This window comes from Bos indicus, chromosome 16, assembly GCF_029378745.1.
Source record: "Bos indicus isolate NIAB-ARS_2022 breed Sahiwal x Tharparkar chromosome 16, NIAB-ARS_B.indTharparkar_mat_pri_1.0, whole genome shotgun sequence".
Taxonomy (NCBI): domain Eukaryota; kingdom Metazoa; phylum Chordata; class Mammalia; order Artiodactyla; family Bovidae; genus Bos; species Bos indicus.
The window spans coordinates 64,139,184-64,146,069 of NC_091775.1; the positions used below are offsets into that span (position 1 = coordinate 64,139,184).

Genomic DNA, 6,886 nt, shown 5'->3' on the forward strand with positions numbered 1-6,886 from the left:
ATGCTGGGTAGAAGTCAGGTTTTCACAGACAAAGAGCCTGTTGGAAAAAACCAAAAAAACGATCTCAAGCAGTACCTCCTGGATGACTTTCACTCTGTATGGGTGGGTCTGGTGAGTTGACGGGGAGTCAGTTAAAGTACACTTTGTGGGGAAGATGTGGAGAGACTGGGTTCCTCCCCCATTGCTGGTGGTGGTAGACCGTGCTCCAGCCATTCTAGAAAACCTTTCAGGAATTTCTTATGACGCTAAACGTGCACCTACCATACAACCTAGCAGTTGCACCTCTGGGCACTTGTCCGAGAGAAGTGGAATTCTATATTCACATACAAATCTATAAAGAACAGTTTTATTCATAATAATCAAAAATTGGAAACAACTCAGATGTCCTTCAGTAGGTGACTAGGTAAACAAACTGGTACATCTATACCGTGGAATACTGGTCAGTGATAAAAAGGAAAGGACTGTTGATAAATAAAACAACTTCAGTGAACCTCCAGATAATTAGGGTCTTGGGCTGAGTGGAAAAAAATTCAGTTCCCAAAAGGCACACACTGTATGATTCCATTTATAAAAATAGTCTCACAATGACAAAGTAAGGATGGAGAATAGTGATTGCCAGGGATCAGAAATGGGGGGATGAGGCAGGGTGATATCAGGGAATCTTGTAGTGGTGGATGTGAGATGTTCTGTCTGGTTGTGTTGTGTCAGTTTTGACAGTGATATTATAATAATATATATTATATATATAAAATATTATATATTATTATATAATAATTATTATTATCATTTTGCAAGATGGGAGAAACTGGGTAGATGGTACATAGGATCTCTTCACAGTCAAAGAGACTGTGAAGAGACTTATTTATTACAGCTGCTAATGAATCTACAGTCATCTCAGAATAAAATTTTTAATTATTTATTTATTTATTTTCAGTTGTGCTGGGTCTGTGCTATCACGCAAAGGCTGTCTCTAGTTGCGGCGAGCAGAGGCTACTCTTCATTGTGGCGCACAGGCTTCTCATTGCCGTGCCTTCTCCTGTTGCAGAGCATGGGCTCTAGGCGCGTGGCCTTCAGCAGTTGCAGCACGCAGGCTCAGTAGTTGTGGCACACAGGGTTAGTTGCTTCTCGGCATGTGGAATCTTCCTAGACAAGGGACCGAACCCATGTTCGTTGCATTGCCAGGTGGATTCCTATCCACTGTACCACCAGGGAAGTCCTAGAATAAAAATTTAATTTAAAAAATGTGGACTTGCAGATTGGGAAGGTGAGATGGTGGGGAGGGGTGTAGGAGGGAGTGAACAATCCAGATAAGTCTCCCAGGAAAGAACTCGTCCTAGATAAACAAAGAAGTTGCTGTGATAACGTTGACCTTACAGAATGTAAGATCCAACAGAGCAGGACTTGTGTCCACCATGTTTGTCGCTGGATCACTTGTGCCTGTCACTTGTCCCTGGGTCACTTGTGACAATGCTGCTGCTGCTGCTGCTAAGTCTCTTCAGTCGTGTCCGACTCTGTGCGACCCCATAGATGGCAGCCCACCAGGCTCCCCCGTCCCTGGGATTCTCCAGGCAGGAACACTGGAGCAGGTTGCCATTTCCTTCTCCAATGCATGAAAGTGAAAAGTGAAAGTGAAGGCGCTCAGTCATGTCTGACTCTTAGCGACCCCATGGACTGCAGCCTACAAGGCTCTTCCGTCCATGGGATTTTCCAGGTAGGAGTACTGGAGTGGGGTGCCATTGCCTTCTCCGACTTGTGACAACACAGCCTGACGTATCAGAGGGCTTATGGCAAGGGTTCCCCTCTCTCCAAATAAGAGCACTTAGGTATTGAAGAATGACAGGCAACCCAAATCTGCTTGAGTCATCAGTTTTGAACCAAAAGGTTTAACTGAAAAGTACCCTTCACTCCACTTGGTTCCAAAGTTCAGACTGACTGAACTTTCAGGGGACACTCAGTGGAACCAAGCAGAGCTCTGTGGCTGTTAAATGCACCTGCCCCAGGGTCACCCCAGATACACAAAAACTGACATAGCTGCTCAGTTAACCCTTGCATCACTGAGTCATGATAACACTGCTTTGGGAGCCGCTGACAAAATATGATCCCATGAAGAAGCTGCCACTATCCCCTCTTCTGCCACAGATGTCCTTGACAGCCTGAGGACTTGAAATGACTCCTAAGAGAAACTGCTGGAGCTGGTGGAGTCTCAGGAAAGAGCATAGCTCTAGAGAGGCCACAAACATGTTGGGGTTGGTCCTGATCACAGTAGCCCACAGTGCTGTAACTTTCATAGGGCCCAGCCAGATGGGGACAGCCACCAGCAGTGAAACTTCTGTGAGTGGCCTTGTTCTTGAACTCATGTAAGAAACCTGTTAGGGACTCCCAGAACTAAGTAAGGGGTAATTTGCAGGAGATTGAAGTCCCCTATACACTGGTGGGAGCCAGAATCAGGTAGCTTGGACTACAGATCTTTTTTTAAAAAATTGGTATAACCTTATATCATATTCATCCTGATTTTCAGAAGGGAGTTGGATTTGGAATCAGAAAACCTCAACGCCAAGCTTCAGTTTCAGTTTCTTAAACTGGCATGATAATGTCTGCTCTGCCTACTTGATAAGACAATTATTCTGAGAATTATATGAAATGATATATATAAGAAAGCTTTTATTGTCAAGCACTGTATGCCTGCAGTACTTGGTATCATTATGGTGCTTTGTCAACTCCACTGTAAATTCCTATCATCTCATCTTCTAAATACTGTGTAATTTCTTTATTTTTATATTTGTAAACTTGGTTTATTATTTATTTTCTTCTGTTCCAAAGTTTTTTACTTTAAAGTATAATGTACATATAGACTATATATCTTTTTAAGCAAAAGAGCTTGAGGATATCCAAAAATTAGTCTTGTGAATCAGGGCATATTGTTTTATTTTTTATTTTTTTATAACTAAAGAACATTAATTTGTTTTTCACCAAGACTTTATCTTGAGGACGTAACTAAACTGTGCCTCCACTCCCCACCCCAACTTGAAGAAGGATTAGTACAGTGGATGTTATAAAGCAGGTATGAACAGTTTGAGGGACTGGAACCAACATTAACTGACAAAAACCAACTTCCATCTAAATCATAAAAATGTTTAAGTAAAAAAAACGGAGGCAAAGGGGTTTTCAGATTGAACAAGATTATCACATTTTATCTAATACATTCAATTCCGGCTAGGGTATACCAAAATGGAAACAGGATAACTATAATACAAAACTTCCACTATAGCACACTGCACACACCTGTGTTCCAAGCCCACCCCCGTCCCCCTAATGCTTGCAAACTCAACTATTTCCCAGCCTGTTGGGCCTGTAGATGAAGGAGCACATAGATCTTCTCTTTAATCCAATCTTTGTTATAAGGTTGGTATATCTGGCTATCAGCTCAGTAAACAAGGCAGCTGAGGTCTGCCAGGTCATCAATAAAATCAAACGACTGACTGATATCATATGTGATAGAGGGGCGGTTGGGATTCATTCTCTTCAGATGTTCTTCATCCATTTTACAAACACCTTCCATACACTCATTCACAGATTCATAGTCAGCGTAAGTTCTGCCTTCTGGCCTCTTGGTAGGCTGCACCAGCAAGATGGTGTGAGACATCGCTCCAGAGTCTCCCGCTGCTTGTTTTATTTTTTAAACCCTGAAGTATTTGTAAACAATGAAGTACTGAGAAAGGAAAAAATATGCAAACAACAATAACAGCAACAAAAACACACCTTTGCTCTCATGGCTTTGCAACTTTAGTTTAACTTCCATTGCTGTGCATGAAAATACTCTGACTTCCACCCTCAGATCCAGGATAGGTGGTCTGTATGTCCCACTGCTCTCAGCTTAAGGAGGCCAAATGACCTGCTGCTGTGCCATCTCCATACAGGCAGCTATTTCCTCAGATCTGTTTTTTGTTTTCTTAATTGTCTGTTATTTTTTTTTTTCTATTTAATGGCGATATAATTAACACAGCTTTGTATAGGTTTAAGGTTTACCACATAATGACCTCTCATACATATATTGCAAAATGATTGCTGCAGTAAGTTTAATTAAACTTAGATGTGGCCCAAACAAAGCTGCCAAAAATTATCTTTAGAGCATGGTCTGAAATGTGTCCAAACAGTTTATACCTTCTGAAGAGCTACCATCTTCATGCAGACATGTTTACCAGGTATATAACTCATGCAGTGGCTTGCTTAGTATCAAGCATGGTGAGAATGTAGATTCAAGACTTATTTCCACTTAAAAAATGCTAACATCTTCACATTCATAGTTAGCAGGAATTTGAACTGAATAAGTGAGAGGAGGTCACGCAATTTTACTCATTCTCAGAGTGATCTGGGTCCCTGGAGATGGGTGTTCTCCACCCTCTGGCCTTAGGTCAGCAAGAGTAAAACAGCCCTGGGCTCTGATGCTCCTGGCCAAAACACTACCCCATCTCTGACACCATCAGGACTAACTCATACAATTTATTCATCCTTATGTCTTTGCCTCTTTTACCCCAAGTGCTTGTGATTCATAGAGATCATCTTTCACAGATGAAAGATGGCTCAAAATGAAATAAAAATATTCCCAATTTTACCCAGGCACTTCCTATATTTTTCCCACTTTTTTTTCTCTTTATTATTCAGTAACATCTAGCATAAACTATATTATATATAAATATATATTTTTATCATTTATCTTCCGATATGGATTGTAAGCAGCTCCAATAAAGGAATTTTGTTTATTTTGTGTACTTCTTTATTCCCAATACCTTGACCATTACCTTATGGGTCATACTTGTTTGATAATCAAGTTATTGAATGGATGAATAAGTGATTAAATAGGATATCCGCAAATAGTATTGCTACTCCTTTCAGTTTTCTTTAGCATCTCAAGTCCAATATCGATAACCAAGTAGATGCTATCTCATTCCGTCAGACACTCTCATCATTCATACACACTCCATTATCTGCTTCAATTTTCCAGATAATGGAGAGGAAGATGATACAGCAAGGAAATGAGAGATTGTTCCTATCTCCAGCTCTTCTTCCATCTCATATATGACTAGTAAATTTTTAAAACTTTCTGAAAATGATGTAGAAGGTACATAATTTCTTAGTCCCCTTTTTATTATACCTATAAAATACTATGGTGTTTTAGGTCCTTGTGACCCAAGACTATTTGAAGTGTGCATCTGTGGTGGTCTTTGTCTCTCTTGCAAGACTTGAAAATTGTCCTGAGACCAGAATCTCCCACAGTTCCCTGCATCTCTGCCCAGGGCTTCTCTGAGGGTGTGGTCATGGGTGTTGGCTAAATGTGGAGACAGTGGAGCAAATTAACCATGGGCTAGAAATTAGAAAATGTGTTCCAGAATTAGGCTGCTGATCATCCAATTTACAACATTTTATGAGACCCATAACCTGGAAATTGAGGGATAGTAGTGAATCCTGGAAATGAGGGAGGCAAAAGCCAGAAAGTCAGGCTCCCTATGTCTGGCCCCCATTCACTCAATGGAACTCAGCTTCCATTCCTTCCAGGGCTGATGCTGCAGGTTGGTCTTGTACCTCCTGCTGCTGTGTCCAACTGGGCAAACAGGGACTCCTGAATCACGTTTGAGGTAAACAAGGAAAGAGCAAAAAGAGTATCCGTGCCCTGTGTTCCAGTAACTCTGGGAAAGAGTTCCAAAAAAAGCTGGAAAATGTACCAATGGAGAATCATGGATTGTCTCAGCCACTTAAAGCTCTGCGGCTCTGTCTTCAAAAGCTACACTTTTGAAACAAGGACAATGACCTGCTCTGCATATCTTGATCAGTGGGAGCTTTTGTTTTTTAATTGAAAAAAAAAAAAAACCTATTGTGAAACATTCAGATGCAAAGATTTGTATATCCTAGGGTCTCCAGACCTTCAAAGAGGGAAGGTCGGCTATAACTGGCTACAAGGCTGAAACTTCCACTTAGAGGTAGAAACTTTCACCAGTCCTTCAGCTGAAAAAAGATCTTATTTGTTTCTGGATCAAGAGACCTTTCAGACACACATTCGAAGTCCTAAATTTTTGCATGCTGCTGCTGCTGCTAAGTCGCATCAGTTGTATCTGACTCTGTGCGACCCCATAGACGTCAACCTACCAGGTTCCTCCGTCCCTGGGATTCTCCAGGCAAGAATATTGGAGTGGCTTGCCATTTCCTTCTCCAATGCATGAAAATGAAAAGTGAAAGTGAAGTCGCTCAGTCGTGCCCAACCCTTCGTGACCCCATGGACTGTAGCCTAAACTTCTAAATTGGAGCAAAGGAAAATTACTGCAGCTTCTATCTAATGAAGATTGACATTAAGAGAGAAGCACCAAGTAAACACCAGCTTTTCAGATACTGGGAAGAGGATGAGAGTAGGGCAGTCCATACAAGGCCAGGCATGTGAGTGAACCATAGCAGCCAGAAGCAGGAGTGGAAAAGAGCTGAGAAGAGAGTGCAAAGGCTCCAGCTCTCCAGGTAGCCTGGCTTAGCAGCAAGCTGGGGTTTCTTCCTTCCTTCCTTCATCCTGTAAGTATCTGCAGTGTGCTCAATGCCAGAGGTACAGACCTGAATACGGCAAGGTCTCTGATCCTGAGGTAATCCCAGCAAGAAAGTGTTGCTACAGAGAAATCTTGTGAGAAACAGGGAGAAAGACACCCTGAAGATGAGTGCGCACATCTGCCCCAGGGCACACATCTGCCCCGGCTGACCAAACCCTCTGCTCAGGAGCTTCACCAGCTGCCAGCTGAAACCAGTCCCACAAAGGAATTTGAATGTCCCAGGGCCTTCAATGACTCACCCGGATGAAAGACTAGACAGTTGCCTTTGCAGACATGAGAAACAGGCCACTAGATCTTTGAGG

The 6,886-nt window shown here is 42.1% G+C and overlaps 1 pseudogene; it reads right to left on the minus strand.

The window, feature by feature from the left end:
• Window positions 1–2,942: 2,942 nt before the first annotated feature.
• On the minus strand, window positions 2,943–3,658 carry LOC139176264 (enhancer of rudimentary homolog pseudogene; annotated as a pseudogene).
• Window positions 3,659–6,886: the final 3,228 nt, after the last annotated feature.